Source organism: Pezoporus flaviventris, unplaced genomic scaffold (assembly GCF_033815535.1).
Source record: "Pezoporus flaviventris isolate CSIRO_AGI_PZ_B2104156 unplaced genomic scaffold, CSIRO_AGI_Pfla_v1 ptg000006l, whole genome shotgun sequence".
Classification (NCBI taxonomy): Eukaryota; Metazoa; Chordata; class Aves; order Psittaciformes; family Psittacidae; genus Pezoporus; species Pezoporus flaviventris.
This window is the reverse complement of record NW_026892554.1, coordinates 13,314,027-13,330,912: the sequence shown is the minus strand read 5'-3', so window position 1 is coordinate 13,330,912 and position 16,886 is coordinate 13,314,027. Positions and strand designations below refer to the sequence as shown.

The following is a 16,886-nucleotide window of genomic DNA, read 5'->3' as shown; positions in this document are numbered from 1 at the left end:
CAAACCATAAAGATACATCTTGCATACATACTGGAGGGAGAAATTTCTAGCAAAACGAAAGTTATCACCTTCTGTCACCTACATCTCAATGATGAGTATTTTTACTTTAATTTGGGGATGTGAAAGGACTTTTTTAGGTGGGCGAGTGTCATTGTCTCCATTAAACAGATAGAGAAATAAAAGCAAAAAGAGCCTACGGGGGCAGAATAAAGTCCCACAGTGAATCTCTGGTGGGGCCTGGAAGAGAACTTCAATCCTCAGAAGCTTAATACCATTTTGAATGCAAAATAAAAATAGCCATGACTTTAATTCTATGTATGTACAGGAACCGGTCACTCAGTATGATACTCTCACCAGCACAGGCTGTTAGAGACAAGAGCAGCCCCAGTCTGCCCAGTTGGCTGTCCTGGCACTTCAGCTGTCCATGGAGAGGGAGCACCTTTAGTAATTTTTAGGCAAATGTCATTTATCATTGCACAAAGCCAGCTTAGTAACTCTCTTCCTCTTTTCTGTATTATCAAGACTTAATATCTGGTGTATGCAGCCATTAGAGATTCAACCCAACTCACCATCAAGGGTGACAGTACTTTCTTCCTTGAAAGCAAACATGTAAATTGTCCAGAAAGACTGACCAGAGGATATTTGTGTCCTCCCCCTCACAGAACATGGTGCAGTTTCTTCTGTAGCCCTGCAAAGGTAAAACCCCAACTTCCAGAGGCTCCTAGGTTGAATGTCAGCTTATCTAGCACTCCAAAATGTTCTCGGACTCCGCACCTCGAGGAGATCCCGTGTATTTTAGTGAGAAGCTAGGTTTATAAAAAAGGGGGAAAAAAAAACAAAAAAGAGGGGAGGCAAAGGTACCAGAAGACAGAAAGAGCAGGGTGTTTATAAATGAAATTAACAGATGGAATTGGCAAAGTTAAAACTACAAATTGGAAAACTAAATATATTTGAATGTAGCCCCTGGGCAACACTGCATTAATTCCCTGGCTTTGGACCTTCCTTTTTCTCCTTTCTTAATGACTACACATCCGACATCAATACGCACTGTTTACAGCTGTTTCTTCAGGATCACATTCCCAGCAACACACAATAGGTCTTTACATTGCATAACATGTCAGATTATTTTTCACCACTGATGATCCCAAAAAACATTCACAAAAAAGAAACCAACCTTTTGGAATCCAATTCAGTGTCTTATCCAACCTGAAATGCTTCTGACCACTGAGAAACTAAGTTAAAATAGAAAATCTGTCAAATCCTAACATCCTTCCTCCATCCCAAATTGTGAAAGAATTTTCCCTACAAAATTTCCCAGAAATTTCCAGTGTAACCGAATCTATGTTACTCATTGTAAAAGCCTTTGTTGTAAGAAAGGCTATGTGGCTTATGCCTGTAATTTTGAAGGACACTCCACAGTGGAAACAAAATCAGCGTTAGTTCCCTCCCATTTGTCTTCCCAATTTGATTCTCCCCGAAGGTTCAGAAACACTTGAGAAACCCATTACTTTATTTTCCTCCCATTTTGTCCCACTAGAGCCTTGTGGGGTTCAGCGAGATGTAAAACTATAGTCTGCAAGTTGACCTGAAATCAGTTGTAAATTGGATCAAATCCTGAAGCGTGTAGATCTATCTAATGATCCTCTATATTGGACCTGGAATGATTTTCATGTCTTGCACTTGCTATGGATATCATTATACAGTTATCATAACTGTTCCTATTCTTGGAACAATTAACTTGATCTTTTGCTTGCTGGCTCTCTGATGCAGATCAAGGATAGACCTCAGCAGTAACCAAAAAGAGATACTGCTATTTAGTGCATTGAAACCTTCAAAATTCACTTGCCAGGATTCTTGACAGCAGCAAATTTGGGCTGAGATTTAAAGTCAAATTCAGGGCTTGTATTTGGCCAATATCCCTGTTAGGAGTTGGACCAAATAATGAGTGAAGGTTTCCAAGTGCTAGTAAACAGTACACCAAGGTTGGAGAGTCACAATGAGCAAAGGTACTGTGGCTACAGTTGTACAAGGCAGGGACAAAATGAAGATGCGTGTAAAATTAGGAACTCGGCTGCCCTTCTGCCACTATCTATCACTTTATGGATTTGCAACATCACTTATGGCTAAATTCCAGCCACTGCTTTGTACAGGCTATAGTCAGGAATCTCCACTCTAAATCCTAGAAAGGGGAAAGCGAGGAGAATCTACAAACAGGATTAGTGTCAGAGAATGTAAGCGTGATGAATACTTCCACATATTACCAAATTGTATATAATAGCCTAAGTATGTAGGAAATCATTGTGAGGGGAAAAAGCTGTTAATTGGATCATATATGAAATGTGATGTTTTCTTAATGTCTCAGCTGGTGAATAAGTGCTTGTTGACTGGTGCGTGATCTCTGTTTTTTGTTAAATGCTCCTACTAGCAAGCAGCCATAATTTATTTTTAAGGGGGATGAAAAAGATCAGCTATGCTTGCAGTCCCTAAAGGATGTCTTTTCTCTGATACACTGGGTTCACAGCTTTAAGTGTAACAAGCAAAAATGGTTGAACAGGCAAAAAGCAAAGGAAACTAGAGTGGCATCAAAATGCAGAGCAGCTCCATTGTAACCCGCAGTTCAGCGGAGAAGCGTCATTCTGCTCTCCATCTTCTGCTAAGCAAGGAGCAGCTTTTGGTTTAAAATAAAAAAAATGTCAGCAGCAGAAAGTCTTTATGTGTATGGGGAGCTGGAAAGTTGTTTGGTTTGTGATGCACTTTCTCTGGGAAGAATATGTGCATATAAAGCCCAGCTCTCCTTTGAGGAGCCCGTTTTCCTCAACCCCATTGAATGTCATCTTTCAGCAAAAGATCAGCAAGGACTTCTTGGTGTTTAGTAGTCATCCTCCTACAAATACTGAACCAGCCTCAGAGAACTGATGCTTCTCTTTGTCAAAGGTCCTCTGCAAAGATACCCAGCGCCTTCAGCCCTTCCTGGGTTGAAGTATCCCTTAGCACCTTGCCCAGCCCTATAGGTGCATGCCTCTAAACAGCTGCCAGTACACATGAATTTGCATAAAGCATAGAGAAAACTAACAAAATTATGATGTTCATTGGGATGTTCTGTCTAAATCGAGACTTTTAAGCACTAATAATAATTAACTACTTTCTTAGCAACGAAAAAGTCTTAAATGCCTATTTACTTAACAGTCCCCTAGGGTGTCTTTGTTCTGAATGGGCTAAAAAATCTTAGCTGCAAAATAAGCAGGCAATTCCAATCAATAGAGCCAGAGGACTATATTGATTACCAGAACTCCATTCTTTAGTCATTAACCCTGTGAATTCTTTACAAAAGCTGTACAGGACAATTCCTAACCACTATACCGTTTGAGGAGTCATTCAGATATCTTGAATGGCATTAAACTTTCATAGCTTGTTTACAGCCCCTTCAGCCTTGCCTGAAGGATTGTGCTCCAAGACTCCCTGCCACAGCCACACTGCCCAGCTAAACTGACAAACAGCATTAATCAAGTCTGGAAATTTTCTCTGCAGATATGTTTTTCTTGTTGTTTGTTGCTAATATTGTTACAGAGCAGGGAGGCAGATCACAGAAGGAGTGAAATAATAATCTTAGTTTTCCCACATTTCAGCTCCCAGCCAGAATACTCTAGCTGGAGATAAATACACCTTTTACTCACCCTTGCATGGAAAACCACCCGTGCACCCTGTAGGTCCCTACCTCCATACCAAATGCCACAGGGGTCTATGTGGACAGGAGGGGAATGATACGAAGTGGGGCAGTGGGAAGGGAAGATACAGTGAGGTGGGAGGGGGAAAAGGAGGAAGTGATGCTGGGATTGCTCATCAGGTCTCTCCACCTCCTTCCCCTCTGCTGGGTCCTGTGGGACCTGCCCCCATGACACCTGCCTCTCAGCAGCCCCGTATTTAAGAGAAGATTCTCGCATTTCAGATTAAGAAAGTTCATGACACACAGTAATGGCTCTAAATGGTAAATTGAATCACACAGACAACAATTGAATAGAAGCGGCACAAATGAGCCAAATGCCAGCAATTTAAGGGGATGCTGAAGGAAGTCCCAGCAATCACAGACCCACTGCGAGGACAGGCACTCTTCCTCTTCAAAGTTCAGGTGGCTTTATGGTATAGAACTTATAATGTTCTATTACGTAGTGCTGCTTTGCTATGGAAACTTAAGCTGACCAGCATCTTTGCAAAGACACAAGATGGGAAGGGTTATTTCTAAATATTTCTGTAACGTTTATAGAAATTTCAGCCACAGCTTGTCCCTGGGTTGCTTGCACCAACTGTTCTTGTATTGGTTATGGCTTTGACCCAATGCCCAGTGGGTATGGGGTTTTGGCTTAGGCTGCATTTGTGTCGGTTACACAACACAAACATGGTATTGTTCTTGCTTCTCACTGTACAATGAACATTTTAGCCACCACATAGCAGATGAACACCAAGCAGTCATTTGATCTGAAACTTGAGGATATTCTGAAGTTAAGGAACAGCTTGAGAAATACACAAGAATCTGCCTAAGCATTTGTAAACAGGGAATATAATTTCAGGGTCATAACTGAGCAATATTCCTACATTTAGTCACAAAACTGCCCTGCATCTTGTTTTTACAATTAGTCCTTAATCCAGTCTAGTTTCAGTGTTCTGCTGTTATTCTTATCTATTTGACACCCTCACCCCCCAAGAGAGCTATAATGAGCCAGGGCCATTTTCATGACTATTGATTTCATGGCTAAAATTATAGTATTTGATTGCTATTTGACCAAACTGAGATTATTGCATGTTTTGAAAACAAGAGCAGCAACAGCAGAAGTCGTGTCTGTAGAAAAGCACAAAGTTAGGAGCAGCAAAACAGCACCTCATCTCCTTTGATCCTGCAGTGCTGTGGGAATGCCCTCCTCAGTGCTGCTGCTTTATAGACAGCAAACAGAAGGCTCACAGAGCTTCAGTGACCTTTCCAGTGTCACCTCGTGCATCCTGGCAAGGCATGGGATAGATCTCAAGCCTCCTTCCTCCCAGCCAGTGCCCTCACCATCGACACACATTTTCCTGCATGGTCAATGCTCATACCTGCTTGCAGTGCTGCGTGTAGTCAGTGGGCACATTTCATGGTGAAGAATCAGGTCTGAAAGGCCTGAATCTCATTATAAATCATAGTAAATAAATAAGCACTGGACAACCGTTTATGAAGTTTATTTTTCACTGTCACAATGCATTTAGAAAATGTTGCTAATCCCAAAGACTTTCTGCAGGCTCCAGTTCCTGTTTTCAACAGACAAAACTGATCACAATTAGTAATGGATTTCAGATAAATACAGAAATGTTTTAAGCAAGTTCCTAAATGTGATAAGAACTCCAAATACGTTTCTGAATAGTGTGTTTCAAAGGATTACTAGGACTAAATGGCCCTGATGCTTCATGTGGACAGAACCACCATTTCTTTGCACTTTGCTTAATTTTTTTCAGTACGAGACCTTTCTATATTCTATGACACTAAGGGCAGATCTCGCCATCCTTTCTTTCCTGATCAGAATGGCAGAATTGTTGATTTTCAGGTTGTGCTGACATTTTGAGCTGTGTGAAATTCAATAAGGCTACAAGTATTTCCTAGCAAACCATGGACACAATCAGGGACTGGTAAAGGAGTGAAGCAGGAGGTCCCTCCCCAGCAGGCAGGAGCTACCTGAGCTTTGCTCTATAACTCCATGTGAAATGGGGCAAGTATAGGTGCAACTGCCATATTTTTGCCTTTTTCTATCAATGTCGTAGAAATAGTCACTAGTTTAAGTGATGTGAATTTAAGTGAATTTAAACAGCTTGGCTCCAGTAGCCGCTGCGGCTGCCTGCATCTTCAGAGCAAGAGCATTTTGACATCCCATTTTCTTCAAGCTGAGTCACAGGTCAGAGGGCAGCAAGACACCTTTCCCCAGCTGCCAGTGCTATTCTTCCTTAATAAATTAGAACACCCCTGTCCCCAGAGAAATGTGTGGGAGCCATGTTTGTGCCTATGTGGTAGGATGGCTTGGCTCTGCCCTTGCAGGGCTCCTGTAAAGCTGTTCAACGTGGGAGCGATCCCCGTGCTCAGGGCTCTCCTGAGCATCACCGTGCCAAGCCCGACCTCCCATTCGTGGTCCCCAGCCAGGGCTGAGCTTCCAGAACACATGAGACAGCCCTGAGAAACACATACAGCTAAAACTGCTCACCAGTAAATACACCCTGCTGCATTCAGAGGCTCCTCCAGCTCAGATTAATGTGCCTTGGGGAGGAGTGCAGTATCCTAGAGGACACAGGGGAGAGCAGATGGAGGTGATAGAGACCTCCTGCACCCAATCAAGGAGAGAGGGGGATGCTCCTCACCCACTCTGAGAAACATGTTCCTCTACATTTAGCAGAGGAGAGTTGGCTGCTTCCCTGCCCTCTGCTGCCCTTTTACTTAAAAGTCTGACTCCTGGGAATCAGTTTTGAAGTGAGGCTACAGGCAAACCCCGATCATGCATGCTGGTGCTGTAGCCATGCAGAGCTGAGGAGAGGACAGAGCTTTTGACATACAAAGCTGTTGTACAGGTGGTCCCCTTGCAGCTCATGGGCAGAAATGTTCATGATGCTTTAGTTAGGAGAGCAGGAGGAACATGTGATTGGTGCTGTGTATGCAGCTCAGCAACTCACTGTGGTGCTCAGGGCTCTCTGTGCATCACCTACCCACAAAATATCCATGCCAGCAACACAAGAAAATATTCCCCTCCAGAAGTGCCATGTGCTGCTGCTTTCATGTCTGAAAAAGCTAGGCCATTTAGCAACAGGTCTCTGCCTACAGACCCTGAGAGATGCTGGTACTGCCATCCTGTTGTGCTTAAGAGCCACAGGCAGAGATGCTTCTGCAGCAGAAATAGGTGCTTAGAGGCTTGTTGCTCTGATTACATCTACTCCACATAAAGCACAGTAACCTAACTGAAGCCAGCAGTCACCCCAGTGTAAAATGGGATAGTGGAAGATCAGAAGCTGGGTTGTAATCCTCTCATTGCCCCAAAGTGAATTTTCCTCTTGGCAGCAGGGCTTAACAATAAATGTTGAATCCTGGCTCATACACAGCTTAGGAGCACGAGCAGCCTTGCAAGGGCTGTGCAGCAGCCATCCCTGGGGCCACGGAGGGAGCAGGAGACCTTAGGAGGGCTTCCCCATGTGTCCCGGCTGTGAGGGGCTCACAGGAGCAGCCTCTGCAGTCATAACTGCTGCCAGTGATGACATTTCAGAAGGTTTTGCCTTGTCAAGGTGTCACAAATGTCGTCCTCAATGCTTGTTGCTGAAGCTCCTGGTGGTGGCTGCACTGAAGGGAGCAGGAGCCAGGTGTTTCCCCTGGAAGGGGTGGCTCTGTGTCAGGTTTCTGCATCACTGTCACACATATATCTGATAATATTTACTTACTGTTTGAAAGGAAAATAGCTTTCTAAAGCCATTATTTCTTTCACTTGTCTGCTGTCATAAAGGTCTTTGTGATGGAATGATACAGGATTCATGCACAAAAATGGACAGATACCATCTCTGGGTAGGGCAATGTAAGATCCCTGTATCTATCAGTTACAGTGACACCTTTTGTATATGTAAAGGTAAAAAATACCAACTAAAAGTAAATAGGTAAGATGAGCACTCATATATGAAGGACTTGAAAACTAGATTTTTGCTAAAAGTTGGTTTGGTTTTGATTTTTTTTTCCTAAGGAGACATTTTATCCTATCTCATCCCATCTCATCTTTTCCTTTATTCCTTTCTGTCTAGTTTGAGACCTAGCCTCAATATAGTACAGTCTGTTTATCATTAGTAAGATGTAGTGTATATTAAAGCAGCAATAACAGTAAGTCATTTAGAGTGTATATCACAGGTTACAGAGAGAATAGGAATGCTATTTTATTATGCTACAGCTGTAAAGCTTATACTAATACAAAATATTGCTGGCAGTCACCTTGTTTTATTCTTCTTTTAACAACTTACTAACAGTGTGTAAATATAAAAGCAAACTTTGATTTTTCCATCCGGATACACTGAAAACTCTTCCAATAAAAATGCTAGGGTGCATTTAACACTGTGACCAGAAATATTGAAATTTGACAGTTAGGAGGTTAAAGGTTTCAAATTTATACACAGAGGTGTTTTGCTCCTGTCATGGTCATAGCAGCCTGCTCAGGATAACCCCTTTTGCTTACTGAACCTTTGAAAAGCAGAAAACATTAAGCAATACCTCTTGGCAGATGCCCTGGGATTTCACACCACCAGCAGAAGCCCATATGCACACAAAAAAGTGAACCTCTTAGGTGAAAACTGGTCAAGCCTTTCTGTGTGCTGCTGCTCCATGTGCTGGAAGCAACTGTCTTGCACTGCTGCCGCCACCCTTTCCACTAGAATTAAGGCAGTTTCTGTAATATTTTTCAGCTATGAAGTGCTACAGCTTTTAATTTCCACGTAGATGGCTCAAAAAGGTGGCATCAAGAGAACACCCGCAGAAACCAATACTGTGAGGAAATGGCATCAAATAAACAGGTATTTTCTGTTCCTGCTATGAAATACATACATAAACCAAAATAAAATTAAATTAAATGTACTTTGCACCCAAGATATAATTGTTTTAGATTTCTTCTAGTCTTTATTTTAGGAATTTCAGCCCATGGTATTTAGGTGTAGTACAGCATTTGCCTCTTTGCCACCATCTAAGAGAATACATGCAGCTGAGAACAGACAAGGCGCCACAGTGCTTCCAGCTTCTATTAAATCATATTTTTCAAGCTCTGAGTAAAAAACCAAAACATTAATGCAAACACTAGGTGTTGATTTAGTGAGAAACCATCACTGTATAGACCCGCTTGAAGCATTACAGCCTTGGCAAAACAGCAAGTAAAATGATCAACTTTCCTTTTTTGATCTTCATTATTGCAGTATGTAAGAGAATCACTATGGGCATTCCTTTTCATATTCACCATAAAATTGTCCTCATAAATATTACTACAAATGCACAAGGGCTTTTTGGCTGATGTTCTCTAAACAATTACAGAGGGAACATGTATTTATGCATAGGCATCTTTGTGACATTAACGTACCCACCTTAGAGGGGAGGAGAGCCACATCCCCTGGTGTAGGCATGGTGGGGCTGGCCAAGGGGATGCACTAAGTCAGGTAGCCCTGCTTGTTAAATACCCCCCTGCTGTTGCTCCAGGGGCTTGAGGAATTTAGGGTTAGGTCTGAACTCAGGTTATAGCCCCTATTCACTTCAAACCAAGCACTGAGCAGTCTCTGCCTTTGTTGCTCATAGGACCAGCAGCAGTGGGAGCACCAGGCAGGGGGCAAGGCCCATCTGTTTGCTCAGGGCTTTGCCTTGGGCAGGTGATGGTGGGACATGGGGCAGGGGCCAAGGGGTAGCTGGTAGGAGATCCTTAAGTGGACTTTGTGCTCTTTGTAGTGAAACAGCAGGCAGGAGTGCGGGAATCAGTTGCACACAAGATTTTAGCAGTTTAGTGACTGTGAGAGTAGTTGTTCTCTGGTCTTGGAAAAGCACATGTGGCAGTGCTGAGACTGCACAGCGCTGTCTCTCTTGCTGTGTGTGTCAAGGCCATGTGTATCTGAGGAGAGGCACTCCATATCATGCTTCTTCGATACATACTGTGCTCCAGGAGGGGAGGCAGGAACTACTGCATGGGAAGCATGCAGAAGGGACCATGCTGTACCCATGAGTGCCCTTCCAGTGTGCAGGGCAGTATGCAGAGGTCACCACACCTCCTGTGATTCCTCAGGCAGTCCAGCTCTCCTGTGCCCTGGCAATAATGAGGCTGGAGGTTTGACTTTACACGTTTTTACAGGTGTAAATACTTACCTGGCATCTGCTCAGGCATCTGCAAGCTCAGGTTTCCGTGCAGTTAGAAGTCTTACGTCTTGTGCACAGCAGAACTGCATGTCCTGCAAGACTCCAGCTTTTTGGCTTTTGGAGCAGCTGTCAAATGACAGCACTGGTACCAGTGGTAATAGATGAGCTGGTTTTATTTCTAATGACTTCCCTGCATAACAACCAGTTCATCCCACCTCTCCCTGGCAGACAGTTCAGGGTACTGCGTGTCACTAAGATCCAGCTTAAAGCTGATTGTCTGAAGTGCGTGGCAGAGGGGCACTCTAGGCAGTGGAGAGAAAGGCTGGATTAGAAAACAACCAAATCAGAACTGTCAGTTAATGCCATTGAAAACATTAAACTCCTCTGTTAAGGGCTTCATTGGTCCCCAAGGCTTTCCCTGTGCCATCCAAGTCCTAGAAGGAGCCTACTGTGGCACCTACTGTGAGAACCTCCCCTGTGCTGTCTTCAAGATATATATCATCCAGGTCTTCAGAAATTCAAATTAAGTACTGTAAGGTAAACATATTCTTCTGTCTCTAGTCTTGTTATAGTTGGTTTGTTTTTCCCAAATACTTCTTTATCAGTCTGTTTTCCTCTGTAGTGCTGAGACCAGCTTGCTTGAGCCAGCAGCCCTTCAGGGTCCTGGCTCACCTCCGGTACAATCATGCAAAAGAAGCAATTTTTCATTATTGATAAAATGTAATGTCATAATGTCATGGCCTTTCAGGTCATCATCTTTGTAAGTCAGCCATGACATTATCACAATTTATAATGATAACAAATGACCATAATGTTTGCATGTAATTTTCATTGGCTATTGCAGAATTCTAAAATCACTCCTTCAAAGGATAGATTTCATTAACAAGCGACTGCTATTACACAGTACTAACTGCTTCTGCTGGGGGCTTTTGGCTAACGTGAAGCCTGTTCTCACTGATATACAAGATTTATGTGCCTAGTAGAAATCTAAGATTTGGTGGCTGTTTGCTAGTTAAGTACTGATGCAAATTGAGAGAGCATTCTTGCCTTTTTATGGTAACAAGTGCTTTACAGTATGCCTAAATACTAATGATTTCTAAATGCTTATGTAAATATGCACCCCATGAAGATTGTTTGCTGGAAGGTCTGACTTTAATGTCAGGTTCACTTTTGACTGCAGCGTTGGCTTTACTTATTTAATATTTCATGATAAAACATTTACAGCTTCAGGAGCTGGTGAGAATCATAGGACATTTATTTCCTTGTGATATTTAGAGGTTGGAGCTCCAGTTCCCAAACACTTTAAACATATCCTTAGCTTTAACATCTAGACTGAGAACATCACTGGGGTGGTTCCCCTTGTTCTGCAGGATCAGGACCTCAGCGTAAGTGCACCAAATTCAATAGATCTCAATCTGGAGCACTTGTAGGGAGTACTATGTCAATTTAATCCACAAATAAATACTCCTCCACTGTTGAAGCCCTCCAAAGCTAATGCATGAAAAACAATGAAATGCCTGGGCACTCCAGGCCTCTTGAAAAAGCAGAGCTAGGCTTTTGTATATGTGTGTGTGCACACATGCATGTGTATGAAATGAATTAAACCAAACAAAAATACATGTTTCTGAAATAGCAGCTATGAGTTATAGTCCAACAGACTCCATGACAGGCCACCAGGCAAAAGGACTCTCTGAGATGCACAACTGGTCCCCAAGGGACATGGTGCCTCAGAGAGGACAAAGCAAGAGCCAGGGACTTTAGGCTGTGCTTTGGTTTTGGCCTACAAGTCTTATCAGATCCGTGTTGTGATTTATTTTTCATCTGCAGCAAGAAGTTTGCAGGAAAATTTTACCTTTTGGGTTTTTTTAATTCTTTTCCCTTTCTTGGAGCTGCTCCTTTTTTTCTCTGGAAATCATAAAATCACTGCCCTTGGGCCAGATTTGCAAAATCACAAAGGGGGAAATACCTGGTCTCCCTTGCTAATGGGAAACATTTAGCTTGTTAAGGGAAACAAGGATAACTTCTGTATTTGTATTTACTATGTGGCCACCACAGAGTGTGTAGAAGTCAGAAGGAAGTGGTGCTCTGCCACGAGAGTGTTCCGAGTTCACAGGAGATTTCTGTGGAAAATATTAGACTAAGTTTCATTCTTTGTCAGTGTGACACCAAGGCTACCCGGTTACTATTGGATGGTCAACCAGGTCACACAAACATGCAAACACAAGGCTCTTTCCTTTCGAATGAATTGTATAAAAAATATCTGATTGTCTGGAGGATCACACTTTATGTGGGGTATTGCCCAATTATATTCATTGCCATTCATTTTGTAGAGTTTGAACATCACTCATGTGGGGATCTCCTTGTTACTGTCTTTGAAGTCTCTACCATGAAGACTAGTTTCATTAATTTTCCAAGCCTATTGGTCTACAAATGACCCAGAAAGGTTATCCACCACAATTCAGTCTCCATACTGTAATTGCTCAAATGGACCAGAGACACTTGGTTTGTATGCTTAAAAGAGTATCTTCATCCTCAGCAGCAAAGGGGGCTGAACTCTGTTGCAGTATGCAGGTACACTTGCATCAAGACAAGTTCTTTTAAGTCAATTCAGTGGAAAACTACTTGAGCTATCAAAGTTAATATGTGCTGCCAGCAATGAATGTTAACCAGAGTCTTGGGAAATACCGAAAGAAGCCTAAGTGTCCACGTTTAATTGTCCTTCCTGAAATGCCTTTTTATTACTCATCCCTGTTCAGTGAATTCCCTCGGTCTAACACAAGTTTTACTTTCTTTCTTGGATGTGTTGACAGCCCAGGGCTTGGTTGTATCAGGGAACATTTTGCAGACTCTTAGTGAGATGGGTCAGGTCGATCTCAGCACAGCTCCAGCTCTTCTCTTATGGTTAGTGTCCCCAAAGATCAGATCATGGGGACTTGAGTGGATTTGCCTCAGTTTCTGTTAATTTATATGTAATCCCAAAACACCATTCCCTGGATTTTAAAGATGATGGCTACATCACACTGCTTAATTGGTATTTTAATGATGTTTTATTTGGTGACACACATAAGAAGGTGTCAGTGAGATTGCGTGATACCATTGCAACAGTCCATGTAACTTCCCAGGTGATTTTTACTCCGCTATCGCCTCATTGCTTTTCGGTGCCTCAGCTCAGCACTGACCATTTTATCAACTGCCCTGTTCAGATGAGTCCTGCTGCTTGACTCGATCTGAGCAGAGGGCCAGAGGAGAATAAGAGGCTTCTCTTCAAGAGAAAGAGAGAAGAATCTACAATATGTCAGAAAAGCACAAACAAAAGATTCCTTTGCATTCTCTAATGAAGCTTCCTTAAGCAATTGTTTACAAAGGAGCTTTTACGCCTTGGTTTCATCTTGTTGTTCTAGCTGGCCTGTATAGGCTCCCTCCCACCAGATGTTCATGCCTGTACCCGACCTCAGTAACAAGCTGTTATCCAGCTGTGAGCACCAGTCTGCTTTGCTACAGATTGCTGGGTTGTTTTTCACCACGTGAGAAATATCTACTGGGAACAGGCAAAGACTGGTTTCAGCCTGGCATGACCTGGTTCTGCTGTGGTGCTTCTCTTCACAGAGCACAGTGGCATGTGGTGGGCTCAGTGATGGAGGATTTTATAAGGGTCAGGAAGCAGCAAGGCATGAGTTTTGGTGGAGGGCAAGAGGTGGGCATAGCTGCCAGAGCAAAGCCAGAGCTGCTTGATCTTTCCAAAGCACGCAAGTCTGCTTCTCTGAAGGCTAAATAAGAAGTAACATAACGTGTAGATTTAGCACAGATTTGCTGCTTTGTCATTAAAAATGGGTTTGCTGCCAAAACAGCAGCCTTGCTGCTGGGGGAATGTCTGTACTGTCAGGCCTCATCTCAGTGCAAGCTAGTGCTTTGCTAAAGCAAACGTAGGGGGAATTATACAATATTGAATGTGGACCTGTCTCTAAATGCATTGAAAATGTAGGTTATTGTCTTTTGGCATTTCCTAAAAAGCCTCTTGAGCTCCTGTTGGCAACTGCTGATATTGAGGGTACTTTTAGCTGTTTAAGTCTTCCTGTTCTAACAGGGGTCAAAGGGCTGTAAAGATCTTCTCAAAAGGATATAGAAGGAATCATTAAAAGGGAGGAGGAAGAAAGTGACAGAAGGTCAGCCTTTTTTTTTTTAATGGGTGCATCCCCGAGGGGGTCAGACACACTTGTGCATTATACTCTAGCTCCAGTACCTGACTTTTAGAAATCTACAGCAAATCTTATTAGCACTTTCATAAGCATAAAATACAGGACAGAGCCCAATGTTCCAGGCAGAAGTAAAAGAGAAAAACCATGAAATAAATCAATTTAGTCTTTCAGATGAATTTAAATCAGCATAGTGCAAGGATATGACCAAGATGAGAACAAATACTCAAAATATGTGCAAGGCATTTTACGGTCCCTGGGAAGCGTGTGCATGTATCTGTGTGTGTTTAATTCCCTTGTTGATCTTTTTTTCCTTAGAGACAAATTTACTGTATGCTCATTGCTATAGCATGTCATGTAGCTTTTTGTAAGGACTGGTGTAGGGCAAAAAATTTACCTTTTTATGTGACACAGCCAAACAGAATTGTGAAGGTTTTCAGTGATTTCTAGACAGCAAGCAATAAACTGCTTTTGCACCCACACACTTACTGCCTAACACCCCATCTGGTAACATTTCCACGTCTCCAGGAAAGAAATCAATAGCAATAATCTGTGAGGGCCTCATAGGGTGTATATTTTTTTATCGCAGTGCTATTTGGAATTTTTTCCTATCTGCTTACAGCACTAGATTGTTCTTTTTTTGTTGGCTAACACTGAAATCTTGGAGCCATTATTATATTTTATAAAAAGCAGTAACTAACGCTGGGGTCAGAATAATATATTCTAAACACTCATATTCAATAATATGATGGTGCTCAGACATTAAAGTCCTATTCAGTGAAGGCACTGAAAAATCTCATACAGTAAGAACCTGTGCATTTAAAATTATATGTTAGCACACTTCAAAGACTAGCATCCTAAAAATTCATGATTACTTAAAGAGAGTTTATATTAAAAGGGAGTATAGCTCCAGCTTTCATCTTGCTCCAATGCAGAGAAGAAATTGTCCTTATATTCTGAAATTTAGAACTGTGTCACTGTTGGTTTTCTGTGTAAGGAGGAAATATGATGCTTTGTTACTGGTCTTATTTATTGCAGACCTTGTCTGGAATCTAGTATTGAAGCTGTGCTTGATGAGTTGCTGCCTTGAACTTTTCCACTGATCAATGCTGGTGCTATGGCTGCATGAAAGAATAGCTTTCCTGAGGAGAAGCTATCACATGGGAAACACACTACACAGTAAGCTAAGAAATCTGCTATAATCTTGTATGCTTAGGCTTAGAAACGTGTTTCCCAAAAGGAATAGTGATAGTGAATGACCATTTAAAAACTGAGATGTTACATGAGCAAGAGGTCAGGTCAAGAACAGGGAGGTATTAAAAAAGAGACAGAAGGACAAACAGAATAAAGAAAGAAAGAAGAAATACAGACAGAAAGAGAAAGAAAGCAGCAGAAACCCTCTTTTCACTAACGTGATAAGACACAACTGGGCAAAATGCACAGCTGAAGAAGAGGACATTACAGAGCCAGGAGACAGGAATCATATTTCTTCTTCTCCCTGCAGTGACAAATAAAAGGTTGTTTTGATTTTTTGCTGTACAAATAATAAGCTTTACTTAGAAATTGTAGCTGCTGAGTTGTTCTCCCCAAAAATATTTTTTTCTTTCTGTCCTAGTGGCAACACCAGAGGAAAGAAAAGGAAGCAGGTCTGTAATCAGCATAAATTGTATTTACTCGTGTATTGACTTATGCATCTTACAGTGGGGGTAGGATTGGCACTCTGAACACAAGCAGTGTCCTTTGGCAGTGGGATTTCAGCAGCATTTAAGATGGGCAGATCTGTGTCTGTGCCTACCAAGCCTTTTTCATCATGCCAGAGCTGTCAGTTGTGTGACACTGGGTTTGGGGTTTGTTTTTTTTCAGATAGGAAATAGCTTGTGCTGGACCCACTGAAAGCCCTTCTTTTAAGTCACCAAATCACCATCTCATTTGGCAGGGCACATAGCAGGTCTGTCTTTATGCGACTGGCTCTGTCCATGCCTCACTCTAAATAAGCCATTGTAACAAAAACTAGTTTACATTTTTGGGGCACTGTTGCAATAGAGATCCCACGAGGACTAATTAGGTAGCCGCACAGGTTTATGCAATGAGTTTAATACAGTTTTAGTTTTGAAGTTATCACCAAACCTAAAATTTCTGGATGAGCTAACCTTGTAACTGCTATAAATGACTCCTCTTACCTCATTTTTACCCCGACAATTCACATCTTTGTCTCAATTTGCACTCTGAAAAGTTGGTCAGCCAAATCTCAACACTGAACAAATATTAATGCTGTAAGGATTCAGTTGATCAAATCACTAGTGGAAAGGATAAATGGGGCTGAGAATCCTGGCCTGCTCATGGATATTGCGAACAAGAGTTGCAGGGTGTTTTTACATTAAGTAGGCTCATAAGGGTGGATTTGGGCAGCTAATCTTTGATTTCTGTTTATTTGTTTTTAAAATCTTACCCTCACTATTCCTGCTCTTCAGATAGGTGGAATGAGAAAAATAGCGCTGTTATGATTCACATTGTTCTAATGAAAGTGACTCCATGGTGACTGCGGTATTCAGGTATTGTGGGAAGGAGGGCTATGTAAACACCTCAGTTAGTGGGGTTTTTTACCTGTGATCCATGGACTGTGAATGAGAGCACTATAAAAGACAATCAAGGATAGAAAACCTATTGTCATTTGGCTTAAATTTTCAGTAAAATTGCCCATTCCTCCAGCAGAAGATTTAGATGTATGAACACTGAAAAGATTAAAAACCACTGACATAAAGAGGCAGTCAGACCATTACAATCACTGAGAACAGTATATTCAGTCAGTACTATCTCAGTCAGAACATTTG

At 42.0% G+C, this 16,886-nt stretch overlaps 1 long non-coding RNA gene across 1 annotated transcript in view; it reads right to left on the bottom strand.

The window, feature by feature from the left end:
- LOC133265993 (uncharacterized) overlaps nucleotides 1-3,768 on the bottom strand; it is a 30,586-nt gene extending 26,818 nt beyond the window's left edge. The window contains exon 1 of the long non-coding RNA XR_009742216.1: nucleotides 3,675-3,768. This is a non-coding gene — a long non-coding RNA (uncharacterized LOC133265993). The remainder of the gene's footprint in view (nucleotides 1-3,674) is intronic.
- Between the last annotated feature and the right edge of the window lie 13,118 nt (nucleotides 3,769-16,886).